This window comes from Bos grunniens, chromosome 8 (genome assembly GCF_055505025.1).
Source record: "Bos grunniens cultivar Pamir isolate PY7600 chromosome 8, Bosgru_T2T1.0, whole genome shotgun sequence".
Lineage (NCBI taxonomy): Eukaryota > Metazoa > Chordata > Mammalia > Artiodactyla > Bovidae > Bos > Bos grunniens.
In genome coordinates, this window is record NC_141172.1 from 53116126 (window position 1) to 53130778 (window position 14653).

The 14653-nt window shown below is 40.9% G+C and overlaps 1 protein-coding gene across 18 annotated transcripts in view; it reads left to right on the forward strand.

The window, feature by feature from the left end:
- Positions 1-14653, forward strand: part of LOC147367073 (GTP-binding nuclear protein Ran-like) — a 462878-nt gene that overhangs the window by 239289 nt on the left and 208936 nt on the right. Inside the window, exon 5 of one of the 18 annotated variants that reach the window (XR_015169788.1) lies at positions 6748-9134. The exons of the other annotated variants lie outside the window; for them this stretch is intronic. The gene's annotated coding sequence lies outside the window, so the exon portion shown is untranslated. Of the gene's footprint in view, positions 1-6747; positions 9135-14653 lie in introns of those variants that run through there. 18 annotated transcript variants of the gene reach the window in all.

The window sequence follows — 14653 nt, forward strand, 5'->3', positions numbered from 1 at the left end:
TGTACTTTATATTCCAGCAGCCAGAGTTTCTTTGACTTCTGAAATATACCAAGTACTACCTTATCTTCCCCGACTCCGTTTATGAGGGCAGCAGTATCTCCTGGGCCTTGCTTGAAAGTGACAGTCACTCAGTTGTGTCCGACTCTTTGCTACCCCATGGACTATACAGTCCATGAAATCCCCCAGGTCAGAATACTGGAGTGGGTAGCTGTTCCCTTCTCTAGGGGATCTTCCCAACCTGATCTTCGACTAGGGATCGAACCCAGGTCTCCCACATTGCACGCAGATTCTTTACAGGTAAAGAATAGCTCGGCATAGTGCTTCTATTGGAAATTGGGTATGCAGTAGAGTATGTAGGTTGCAAGCAAGAGAAACACACTCTGGCTTATCTACTAAGAAAGAATTGTTTGGATGGGCACAGGGTATTATTGCAAAGAAACAAATGAAGAGCCAAAATCTCAGGACTTGAGAGGGACAGGAATGAAGGCAGCTCCAGGAACTTAAGTGATAGAAATCAATGTATTGTCTCTTTACAGTTCTGCCATTGGAAAAACTCCAACTATTTTTGATCTTGTATCACTCTACCCGAGATTAACAGTTCTGGGAGAAGACATCTGATGATTGGTCTACCTTGGGTCACAGATCCACTTCATGAGCAGAGGACTGCCCTGAGTAATTAATGGAGTGTTCTCCAACTGCAGGGAAATAGAGTTCTCCAAAAGGAAATTAGGTACTGGTGCTCAAAAAGAGAGAAAAGGCTGCTGTACGATGAACGCATAGCAGAGGACCACTGTAGCCGTGATTTATGATCCCTCAAATTTGAAATCAGTGGCCTTTCCACTCAGTCACAAAAGTGTCACTTGTTTCCGCCCACCCCCTATGTTTATAATGATCAATGGACTTCTTATTTGTTTGTTCTCCCACTGGGTGGTTGGCTTTGTTAATACAGTGACTGTCACTTAGCAGATAATGCATAAACATCATTTCATATAGGATGGAGCAAATAACTAGATTTAAGTAAGTAGATGAAATAGGCTCTGATGTGGCTTTTATGGCTGGCTGACTGTGTTACATAATTAAAAACAATGAAATTGGAAATTTTAGAAAGATCGTCATTGCCAAGTAAATACACATCCATATTGACATGATATTGTGGAGAATCTAAATTTCTTGAGGGCAGAGGAAGTGTTTCTTATTTTTTATATTTTTATATCTCATATCATACAAAGAATTCTCTGAATAGGCATTTGTTAAATTAGAGCTTTTCGTGGTCCTTTCTTTTGTATTCTTGTAGTACTATGTTAATCTCAGACATATCCTAATGCTTTCTTTTTTGTTTTTCCTTTGTGTGTATGTGCTATTGGAGTTTTTAATACCACTAATGACTTTGAAATGGGACATTGACTCAGAATTAGTGACAATCAAGTGTTAATGGTCCTTGCCTCTGTGGCCTACCCAGAACCTCATCTTAGCAGATCATTAGTTCCCAGGAAATAAGCTGGATCAGGCTTTCCCAAGATGTGGCTATTTAGAAAAGATTCCTGATTGTCATGGAGACCTCTCACTCATCTTTCATTGTTTTTTGTATTTGTACATCTTCTTGACTTGGGCTTTTGCTCAAAGGAGGAGCAATCTCTGCCAGTTACAATGGGGAGTTAATGAGAGGCATAAGTAAAACAAAGAGAAATAGAATAAAATATTCAAACTGAATTCACATACACCATTCATAAAATTATGGAACTTAATTGCCAGAAACGACCTTAGAGATTATTTAATTAAACTCCCTCATTTCTCATTTTGCCAATGAGGAAACTGAGACCCAGGGAGTCTATGTGACTTTCCCAAGGTCTGTAAAAGAAAAAAAATAAACCGTATAAAAATAACAGTTCACTTCGCTTAGGCACTTATGAATCCTTTCTGTCTTTGGACCTTCCACCATAGACTCACTTTAAACAAATTTATTCAAGTATAGTTGATTTGCAATGTTGTGTTAATTTCTGTTATAAAACAGATTCATATATCTATATCTGTCTATATATGTTCCTTTCATATTTTTCCATTATGGTTTATTATAGGATATTGACTAGTTCCTTGTGCTATACTGGAATCTTATTTATCCATAGACTTATCATGATGAATCAGTTTGGGAAAAAATGTGATAGTGAAAGTGATCAAAATGTCGTCAGTACCAGAAATCTCTGGTACACTTTGCACTTCTCGATCTGTGATGATCTGGAGATTGTCATCTTCAAAAGATGATAAAAAAAAGAAAAATATAGACAAAAATTGGAAATGACACATTGGGATTGGACAATACGGATTTTATCCTGGAAAGTATTCTGTGAGCTTAATTATGATTTGTCTAACTGTGGTTTAGCAAAGAGTCAGCTATAGAGATGCTAAATTCCTTCTTGTTGGAGAGATTTTAGTAATCCTTAATCTGTTTGCCTTTCATTGATTTATAATGTACTATTTCTGGATCTGTTTGCCCTCAGCTTCATTCCTTACTCTTCCTTGGCTCTGTTCTGTGTCATAGTCAATGGACCACTTTTGGGTTGTTTTTCCAGCCGTTGTTGTTAACTAGACCAGGTTTCCTGGACCTGGCTCTCATCAGTGTGAGTATCTAATGTTAAATGTTCAGAACCCTGTGAACTGGCTGTTAACACCAGTTAATATCATCATTAAACATTCAACTATCAAGCTTTACTTATAGTTAAATTATATATAAAAGCAGAGGTAATATGCATCCCACAAATTCATCATTTCCTAATTATTTTACTACTATTTTTTGACTGTCTCTACACTTGAGGTTGATTATGGTTTTGTATCTATATGGAGAAAACACTGTATTGGTGTGTGATTCACATTCAGTGACTTCACAAGTCACTACAAAATTGCCAGGTGAGAGTATGTACACTATAGAAATTGGCAAATGCCACAAATAGGGTTTTGTTTTTGTTTCTTTTAGAGTTAGTTGTTAACTTACTGTATTCTGGGAGGCACTTGGAGGAGTTTGGAGGGTGGGTGGAAGGGTGAAGTTATGGCTTTTCATCTTTCGTTCTTTGGCCCAGGGACATCTCCTTTGCCTCCTCAAGTTGTATCTGTCTCAGAAGATGCTGGTGGCTTCCTGCTGTTGTTAATCATTGGGTTGCTTCATTGTCTGCCATTCACCATTGAGTTTCTTAGCTCTTCTGTCCTCAGTGTAACCAATTCCCTGCCTTAAATTCTTCTTGCTTGAAGTACTTGAATGGCTTCATTTTTCAGTATGAGACCTTGTTTGATACACATAGCAAGTGCTTGCATAGTTAAAAATAATATGCAACATTAGACATGGAAGTACTCTCTTTATTCAGGTGAAAAGCTAAAGACCTAGAAAGGCTAAGCAATTGCTAGGCATAAGCATTCACTCAAGGACCACAGTAAACTGTTAAGAAGTAGTATGTGCTTCTTCAATATATGCTAAGTTTTTTAAGCTACACATTAATATTTTTAACTAGAGATACAGAATATGGACTTCCCAGGTGGCGCAGTGGTAAAGAATCCATCTGCCAATGCAGGACACAAGAGATGTGAGTTTGATCCCTGGATTGGAAAGATTCCCTGAAGAAGGAAATTGCAAACTACTCTAGTATTCTCGCTTGGAAAAGTCGATGGGCGGAGGAGCCTGGCGGGCTATAGGTGACAGGGTTACAAAGACTCAGACACAACTGAGGGACAGAGCACAATATAAAATATATTGAAATTTCTGACTTATTCCAGTACTTTTTTTGAAAGATGATTTTTTTCCCCACTAAAACAAATGCAAATAAATCAGTATCAGTTTTTGATTTGATAGCTCACATACTGTCTTCCTGAACTTTTTTGGGTTTATATTTGTTTATGGGCTGGGAGGGATTGGGGGCAGGAGGAGAAGGGGACAACAGAGGATGAGATGGCTGGATGGCATCACTGACTTGATGGATGTGAGTCTGAGTGAACTCCGGGAGTTGGTGATGGACAGGGAGGCCTGGCGTGCTGTGATTCATGGGGTCGCAAAGAGTCGGACACAGCTGAGCGACTGAACTGAACTGAACTGAACTGTAAATATGTCCAGAATGGGAAATTTGGTAAGATATGCATGATTTTAAAATGTTGAATTAATTTTTGAAAATTGAATGACAGCTAGCTGTTTTGCTGTCTTACAGAAATAGTCTTGGCTGTATAGCAGCTGTGTCTCTTTTTATGAAGCCCCATTGAGTCATTTCATATACTGACCAAATCCATATATGAGACAGAGAAGGAGGCAGGTGCCAGGAAAGGTCAGCTTCTTCCTTTCCTTATGGATTTGGATAATAAAGAGAAAATGAATTTCAGTGAGGGAATGACTGAATGGTTTCATATTTCATCTCATAAGGAAGCACTGATTTTCAAATTCTGCTGAATTGGCTTAGATTACAAACACTGCTCATGTAACTTTATATCTTGTAGGTCTTCTTTAATGCTCTGTTACTATCAATAAAATATTATAAAAGAGAAAGAACACTGATTAAATTTGCCTATATGGATACATTTTAAGTGTGATGATTAATTATAAGTTAATGTACTCGTTCACAAGAAATATTTTAAGGTGGCATGATGATAAGGCTACATTGATCACCTTGCATGGCCCTTTATTAGCACCGTCAAAAGCCAGATGTGAGGCAGTGTTTTCAAGTGGCATGCTGGCAAGTCAAGCTTTTTCTATGGGTGTCATGTTCATGTTTAACCACAAGATGCCGCTCGACAATCCATTATGATTTAGGTCTTTTGTTACAAGCCAGATGACATTTCCATTTATTTTATATGCTCTCCAATTGCATTTTAAAACTCGTAGTGGGGAGGAGGGGGTGAGGGAGGGGGATACCCCACCCTGAAGGCACTTTTTAACTTGTGTGTGGGAAATCTGTGAATAATATCTTTAAGATATACAAATTCAGGCTGAGAGTTAAGACAACAGAGAATCATTGGCATCCTCAGTTTTTGTGGTTGTTTGTGTACAGGTCTACACTGCCCTGCAACCCACCTAGTCATTTCTATTTAGTCACCAACACTATCTACCTCCAAGTGAAATATTTCCTGCTGGCCCCTGCTAGCAACACACAAAACAACCTATTTATGTAACTATTCAAAATGTCAAAGGAATACCTTAAAACGAAAACACAAGTCAGTTTTCTGCATTTCAGATGGCAATTAAGTAGTCACAACGTGGCAGTCCATGGATGCAAGCTCCAGAAATTATAGTTTGCAGAAGTAATCACTGGAAGAAGACAATTTTATTTCCCAAGTTCTTGTTTTAAGCTGGGGAAAAACCATCATGGTGTGAAGTTTCTCTTTGATGGAGATGGGTAATACTTGTTCATATAAAACTTGCCCTAGATTTAAACTTATACTTTTATTTTTTGAGATAACAGCTTTTCCACAAATACTTTTTGGTTAATGACCACTGTCAAAACAGAGACCTATGACCGTAAGACAAGGGTGACCATGTGATCAAATACATTCTCTGGGAAGTGGAAGGGATCATACTTAGAGAAGTAGCGGCTACATAACAAAATCTCCTCCATGAACATCCTGTAAGAAGGTTACTTAGCACTTTTCTGGTATTAATTTAGCAATGGCAGAACTGATCTGACCCCTAGATCAAATCAACTGCCTAGGTGATATGATATTTGTGATGCCAAGAAATAACCCTCAAACTATTAGGGCCTTAGCAGTCACTTTTATTTTACTATGAGTTGATTTTCAGATATTTTGGTGTCTGTTGGTTGGGTATAGGGTTTTAGAAGATGGAAATTGATAATCAGTAGATGATGGGGAGAGAAGAGAAATAAGCAGCAGAAAGGGACAAGGATGGAACAGGGCTAGATGTGGAAATAAGAGGATACTCTAGGAAAAGCTCTGCCTGTCGCCTTGTTTTCCCATCCTCAGGACAGAATCAACTTGGTGGTGAGAGCATCTAAGTAAGGGAATGAAAAGCGAATGAGGGTCTTATTCCCTGATGAGTCCTAAGAGTCACCTTCCCAATTTTAAAAAATCATTTTGTGTCAGGAATACCTGATCCCTTATATCACTGACAGAAACATCACATTTCTGTCTTCATTTTCATTCATTTGTTCATTCTTGTAAATCATTCATTCAACAACTCCTCATCTTGTGCTTACTGTGTTCAAGGTACTGGGTGAGCTACTGCAGATGTGAAGATGGAAAGCTTCTTGTCAGATCTGCAAGGAGAAAGTCACTGGAACTGATATGCAGAAGAACTCATTTTTTTCTTAAAAATATTCTAACCCACACACTGGAAATGTTAAATTTGGCTTTATTTGGTATAAGGCTTTATTTATTATGAAAATGTGACTGTGAAAAAAATGGCTTCTTTAAACCAGTGGTTTTCAAACGTTTATGTGCATAGGAATCACCTGTGAATTTGGTTAAAATACAGATTCTGATTCAGTAGGTCTAGAGCAACACTTGAAACAGTGTTTCTGCAAAGCTCTGGGGTGATGCTGGTTTGGGGACAACACTTTGAGTAACACAAGGCTTTAAGCTGAACCAACTGCTGGGTGATTAGATACCCAGAAAGGGAGAGGTTTCTTAAAGCAAAATGAATCTCTCACCATCAAAGAGGGAGGGGGAGGAGGTGTTAAGACAATTCTATATAAGAGTAGGATGGGGAGAATCTGTACACGATGAACCATCATCAGACACCTAATTCTCTGCGCTGGTTTTCAGGTTCAGACATAATGTCCTGCACACCAGGATACAGATTTTCTCCTGGGAGGAGTACAGATCATCTCCTGCATCACTGTTTTGAAACATCACAACCGAAATGGCTTTTATGTTCCAAAAGGAATAAGAAGAAAAATGCACCGCTTTTGAAGGGAAAAAATAGTTTTCCGATAACCCCCATTAACTACAGGGGTCATTGTGGGCAAAATGAATGGGATTAGAAACCTGCTAAAAGCTGCAGTAGATGGTACACTGTGACTGACAAGCCTTTCGCTGAGTAGTTACAAATGGGACTAATGGTTTAAACTTGTTAGTCATTGTCAGAGGCTCTGATCCTTGAGTCAGCCATGGAAGCTATGGCAGAAATCGATAAGGCACCACTTTCTGCAGTGAACTGCTAGACCATATAGATTGCCTGGAGGGAAATGCTGTGTTCCCTCCCAGGCTGCCAGATGAAAGCAGGCAGCTAAATCTCCAGGAAGACTGACCACACTGCTCGGGGCAATTAGGCCTTTCACCACTTTGAACGATGATTATAAATGGGGGAGCGGCTTGGGAGAGTGAGGGAAGACAGCTCTGCATGACACGCTGAAAGCCGGAAGTCAGTTTGGGGAGCCGTGTCCGTTTCATGGTCACTAAGGGCATTCCACACCACCCCTACTTCCCTTGTTCAGATTGTTATACAATGAATGTTCTGGGGCTGCTGCTTTTCTTTTTTCTATTCCTTTATTTTTCTTTAGAAGCTGGAGAGGGGAGGGCTGGCAGCAAGAGCAATACTTGGTTGGTGATAAACTGTAAACTACCGCTGAACTCCATTCATCTAGCCAAGCCCCGAAGCCTGGCTGGGATTGCGGGGGACCTGAGAGCTGTCCGAGAAAGGCTTCCTGCTGGGCACATTTCAAAACAATCACATCCCATTGTTCAGTGCCTTTTTGGGTAGAGCCCCGTGAGGGTGCCAAAATCATCAGCGAAAGAAAGTACATGTTCACGCAACAATTACAGACAAGCTGCAGACTATCAGCAGGCTGCAAGGGGCGAGGTGCTGGGGCCCATTTGGCAGGGGCTTTGCTTTGGAGAGGAGCCTTGAGTCTGATGCATGCAAAGCTGCACCCGGCCTTATTACTACAGGCGGCTAAGCGTCCTGGGCTGCCCAGATGGGCAAGAGAAAAGGACCTACAGGGGACGTGTAAGGCTCGTCCTGGTGCTCAGGCCGAAAGGAGGGACAGCTCAGCCTCCTACTGAAGAGTTTCTGGCCTCTTTCTGCTTCAGCAATTTGGCATTTCTGTTCAAATTTCAACGGGGGATGCATTGCCTTTCCATTGCTCTGGTTGTTGAATTCCATTCCCTTTCTATTATTGGCTTCATGACTGATTTGTTTAGTTTTTCTTTTTTTCCCCCCCCTTTTCTTACCAGGCTCTGGCTCCCGTTTTACTGTTGACTTTAAGTTATACTGTAAACCATGTTCTGCTAAGTATTGTTTAACTCTCAAGTAGTTGAAGAGGCAAGATGTTGTGGGAATAATCCCAAATTGCTGCTCTGTGGGGGAGCTGTCAATCAGAAGTTCTGGACCATTTCATCACCCTAGTGAATCCAGCCTTTAGTGGAGAGCACTGAAAAGTCTTCTTTTTGAAATTTGCTTGGCTGCTGGTAACTGGGAAAATGTTTGCATTTTAAAGATGGGTAGACCAAGAATTAAAATGCTGACTTTCATTAGAAAACAAGAGGAGTCTTGGAAGGCAAGAGAGAGCTGTAAATCCTTAAAGGAGGCAGTCTCTTCCACTGGAGTGTGATTCAGGATAATTTTTTGTTGCTCTTTTCTGTTGCATGGAAAGCAGGGGCTCAGGCTCTAAATGCCTAGGTAATCAGGATTTTCTTTTTCACCTTCAATACATTAAACATCTGTGGAACAATGCCTACTGTTAGAAACTTCAGCCAGTGGCTCCTAGGCAGACAGGAAACTTCACATTACCTACTTGTGATTCCACAACGATGGAGCAATCATTTAGGAAAACAAAGGGGGATTATAACTGCTACCCAAATCTTAATCACAATTATAAGAGGAGTAAAATGGAACAATTTGTTTGATTTGGAAAATTCTTTTATAAAGTAAGTGAATATGACCTTCTTCAGCCTCTTTTATGGTGTGAAATGAGAATTCTTTCTGTGAATCAAGTACATTTAAAAGGAGATATTAACTCTTTTAGGCGATCAGGAAATTACTCGTTGCTTCAAAAAAAAAAAAAAAAAAAGTACTCAGAGAACAGTTAGGTCCTGGAAGAATTTATAGAATTCAGAAAAGTCAGTCTTTGGAAGAGAATTGCTTTAATTGCTAATATTGCTTTTGGCTATGAAAGTGAAAGTGTTAGTTGCTCAGTTGTGTCTGACTCTTTGAGACCTCAAGGACTGTAGCCTGCCAGGCTCCTCTGTCCATGGAATTCTCCAGGCAAGAATACTGGAGTGGGTTGCTATGCTCTTCTCAAGGAGATCTTCTTGACCCAGGGATCGAACCTGCATCTCCTGCATTGCAGGAAGATTCTTTACCATCTGAACTACCTTCTGAAATCATAGTTCTGCAGGTGACAGGGTGGTATTCTCTATCACTGGGATGGAAACTGGGAGACGTGGATTCTAGTTTGATCGTACCCTGGGGCATTAGAGTGAACTAGTGTCTTCTTTTCCTTGCCCCTCTTTATTTACCCATAAAATGGAGGACTTCATTAATCAACTCTAAGATCCTGTGGTCAGCAAAATGATGGACCTTCAAAGACCCCACATCTCCTAATCTCAGGAACCTGTGAGTAGGTTATGCTGTGGGGTAAAATAGACTTTCTAGATACGATTAAGTTAAGGATCTTAAAATAGGGAGATTATCCTGGATTGCAATGGCAACCTACTCCAGTCCTCTTGCCTGGAAAATCCCATGGGTGGAGGAGCCTGGTAGGCTGCAGTCCATGGGGTTGGGAAGAGTCGAACATGACTGAGTGACTTCACTTTCCCTTTTCACTTTCATGCATTGGAGAAGGCAATGGCAACCCACTCCAGTGTTCTTGCCTGGAGAATCCCAGGGATGGGGGAGCCTGGTGGGCTGCCGTCTATGGGGTCACACAGAGTCCGACACGACTGAAGTGACTTAGCAGCAGCAGCAGGGTTAATCACAAGAGTCCTTAAATGAAATAAGAGGGAAAAAGAAGACTCAGAGAGGGAGAGGTGACCACTGAAGCAAGGTTGAAATGATGCAGTGTGTGAAGGATTCAATCTGCTGTTGGAGGCTTTGAAGATGGACAGAAGCCCCAAGTCAAGGATGTTAGAACAAGCAAAGAAATGACTTCTCTAGAATCTCCAGAAGGAATGCCAATGCCTTGATTTTAGCCCAGTGAGACCTGTTTTGAATTTGTTATGTGGAGAGCTACAAGGTAATGAATTTGTGTTTCTTCAGGTGGCTTGGTGATAAAGAATCTGCCTGCCAATACAGGAGATGCAGGAGACATGGGGTTGATCCCCAAGTTGGGAAGATTTCCTGGAGAAGTAAATGGCAACCCCCTGTAGTATCCTTGGCTGTAAAGTCCCATGGATAGAGGACCCTGGAGTGCTATAGTCCAGGGGCTTGCAAAGAGTTGGACATAATTGAGCAACCGAACACAGAAGAAGGAAGTTACTAGATGTTTGGTAATTTGTTACAGTAGCAATAGTAAACTAATAAAGATCCCTTTCAGCAACAGCTGTCCATGAAATTATATACATATGCAGTGTATGGAGGGTCATTGGAAAATTCCCAGTTAGGTAGTGATGTGTGCTGAAAGGTGGCTACTAATGATGATTTGAATATGAAATCTAGGGCCTGCTAGAGAGAAGACCTGTAGGAGCAGATCCAGTAAGGAGGGGAGACAGGATACTGAAGCCCATGGAGGAAAAGGACAGTGGAAAAGATGTGGAGGAAGAAGTATACTTCATCATTTGCTTAAGCTTGAGGTATTTGAAACAGCCCTAAGTACTTTTTCTTTGATTGGCAGAATGGAGAATGTTGACAGATGGCTTTAGAAGGAACAGAATCTTAGAATTAGAAAGGGCCATTGAGGCTGATCTTGTAATGAATGTCAGAAGGCATTCTACTGCATCCCTGAAAAATATTAGAATAGCACTAGAGGAAAGGTCCTCACCGCTTCCTGGAACAGCCCTTCTATTATTGGAGGCCTTACTTCTTAAATAATTTTACCCGTATAAAACAAATTCAGTCTTCTCATAATGTGCGTTCTTTGATCTTGGTTTCCTTTTTAATGGATTTTTGATGCTCGGAAGACCTCAAGACCAACATCTGTTAATGAAGGGGATATGGGCATGGAATCTGGGGCAAAGTTCAGAACTAGAGAGAGATAGATCAAAAACTCCAAATCATTTGCGTATAGACAGAGGCATTCGGATTGGGGTTGGGGGATTTAAAGTTACTATAAAGACTGAAATGTCTCTGACATATTCTACTAGCATTTATACTGTTGTATTCCCAGTGCTACCAACAGTGTTAGATCGTAGTAGTCACTTGACAAATATTTGCTGATTCAATGAATCTATTTCATTAATGACAGTAAAGAACACAAGTGGTAAATAAATTAGAAATGATGAAAACCCAACCTGAATAATCAGCTCAGACTCATTAAATTGGGAACAAGGCATACATGGGATATGACAGTAAGCTTTTGCTTTTTTGTTTTCTGGTTTGAAAGTCTGCAAGCTGTGCCCCTTTAGTATCTGTAAATGGACTTTCTGTTTTCCATTGGACTATATACGAAATGCAGAAGTTCTTGTATACTTTCCTTTAAGAAACTTGTGAGGTCACCATGAAACCAGGAGATCACTGTATTACTGAAGAGTATCCAACACTTCTTCCTCTCAGGCGAATCTAATGAAGTCATGTGGGTGACTGCAGCCTCCCAGTAACACAGGATGTGGAGGTTACATCGGGCATTGAACAATTAATCAGCGTTATGGCATAGCAGCTTGAATATGGAAATTCTGAATGTCCTACACACTGATTAATGGCCAATTTATGCTAAGATCCATCAAGTGTGTTGGGGCATTTGGAGTCATCACTGCACAATCATGACACGGTCGTTATCAGACTACAAATCGTCCAAAGAAATGACATGCCTCAGGAAGCAAGATTTGCCGGCAGAGCCTGCCTCTTTCTAAACTCAGTGTGAGGCTGGCTTGCTGTAAACGCAGCCATCCAGCATGTAGATGAGCTCATGTGTGGGAGCTGCATGGTGGAAAGCAATTATAACACAGAGGCAACTCCGCATGCAGGAACTAGCACCTCCTGAAATATGATCACCTCCGCTTTGCGACGGAAGGAGATGCCAAGCTGAAATACACACCCAGCCATAATGGAAGAGACCTGAATATATTAGAGCAGTGAGGAGAGGAGCTGGGGTGGAAGCGGAGGACTTGGCAGAGGTCGTGGTTGGAAACTCTTAGCTTCTCTGCCTTTGAAGTAGAATTCTTCAAGTGATAAGGCAGTCCACTGTTTGCTTTGCTTCATGTGGAGGATATTAAAGAGAAGGCATTGGGGCTTTTCTTTCTGTTGATTGTCCTCGGCATGACAATTTCTTCCTTCCCATTGTCGTACCTTGTTCCTAGTGGATCCCTTTCTCAGAAATGAGTGGGTAATGGGGCAGGAGGGCAGACCCAGTGGATTGGATGGTGGATTGACACTGGACCCAGGTTTGGACCAGTTCAAAGCCTGTTCAGTGTTGGAAGATGTGGTAATGTAAACCTGGGCCTGGGATGGTCACTTCTGCCACATGCTCAGTGAAGCAGGAGAGGTCAGTTTGCAGACCGAGGAGGAGCCAGGAGATACACAGACAGGTGGACTGGAAATAACATGGTCAGAAAGAGATCATTCAGTCGTCTTCTAGCTTTCCTCGTTAGTAGCTCTTGTGAAGTCCTGCTATAATTTCTTTGCCTGCTTCCTATGAGATATTTGTATATCCTTTTGAAAGTGCTCCCTTTCTTGATTCTACTTTAAGTGGCTTTCTGTTTCTGAGGCTGTGATTAAACGAACCCTCCCCATCTCTTATCGCCCTTGACTGAGCACTCATCTTGTACCCAGATTTGTTTTGGTGATTTAGGAATAGCATCTTGTTAAATGCTTTCACCAACACTCAAAGGCAGACATGGCTATTTCTTTCTTTTTTTTTTTTTTTCATGAGAAAATAGACTCGGAAAGGTTAGATAATATCTCCAAAGTCACACTGTTGATAAGTGGGGGGAAGTGGTGATTCCTATTGAAGTTACATTTGCATCGAAATTGATTTTACATTTTCTGTGAAATCATTAAACCACCTACTATATAGTAAATGATTTATGCTAGAATTTGAGAACAGAATCTGTGTTGAATTACTGAATCAACTTGGGAATATGACTAGAAACCAAATCATCTTTATTTAAAAAGCTAACACTACCTATGTTTACTTGAGGGTTGAAAACTTGCATAAGCCTTAAAGAAAACAGGCTATGCATAAGGAGCTCCTGGGGTAGAGAAAGGGGTAGCTGTTTTAGAAATGTTATCTAGATTCTTTATAGTCTATTTTTATGTACAGCTTGCTGAGGTGTTAACTCTGTGATGCCAAAAAGGGTGAAAGAGGCCATTGGATGTTTAGTGAATTGCTCATCTTGGCCACTGTTATGGAGGGGATCGTCGGAGACAATTAGATTAACATCATTTTACCTAAATCAAAGTTTCTGATACTCCACTTTTTCTTGGCGTCATGTTTCTTTTGAACATAAGAAAATGAACATATCCTTTAATTTGTAACGTTTGGGATCTTTGTCCTCTTAAATTTTTATTTTGCCTTTCCCCGCCTTGATTTTAGCTTTCCTTATCGTCATCTGCAACAATCAGGGTCTTCTTTGTGGCTGTGACTACCCTCCACATATCAATATTCCAGCCAAGCTAAACTGCCTGCAGTTCCTCATACATCCACATGCTCAGTCTGCCCTGTCTGGCATTTCCCACCTCTTAACCCATGTCACTCCTCAGTCTAAACAAATAAATACTACCCGTTCATCAAGATTTAGTTAAAATATCGCTCCTTCATAATCAGTCTTTCCTTGATTACCAGAGATTGCAGCAACATCATCTTGCTCATCTGAATGCTCACAATATTCTAGCTGCAGTACTCTTGAATACTCAAAACCCAGGTATTACTGTAATTTCTGCACATACCTTGTCATTCAGTTCAGTTCAGTTCATTTGCTCAGCCGTGTCCGACTCTTTGCGACTCCATGAACTGCAGCACGCCAGGCCTCCCTGTCCATCACCAACTCCCGGAGTCCACCCAACCCCATGTTCATCGAGCCAGTGATGCCATCCAACCATCTCATCCTCTGTCATCCCCTTCTCCTCCTGCCCTCAATCTTTCCCAGAATCAGGGTCCTTTCCAATGAGTCAGCTCTTTGCATCAAGTGGCCAAAATATTGGAGTTTCAGCTTTAGCATCAGTCCTTCCAATGAACACCCAGGACTTGTCTCCTTTAGGATGGACTGGTTGGATCTCCTTGTAGTCCAAGGGACTCTCAAGAGTCTTCTCCAACACCACAGTTCAAAAGCATCAATTCTTCTGTGATCAGCTTTTTTTATAGTCCAACTCTCACACCCATACATGACCACTGGAAAAACCATAGCCTTGACTAGATGGACCTTTGTTGGCAAAGTAATGTCTCTGCTTTTGAATATGCTGTCTAGGTTGGTCATAACTTTCCTTCCAAGGAGTAAGCGTCTTTTAATTTCATGGCTGCAATCACCATCTGCAGTGATTTTGGAGCCCAGAAGAATTACTGCACTGTAAGCAACTTGAAGGCAGGATGATTTTGATCAAATCTGTCTGTCCTCCCTAACACTCACAGAAGATCTTTTA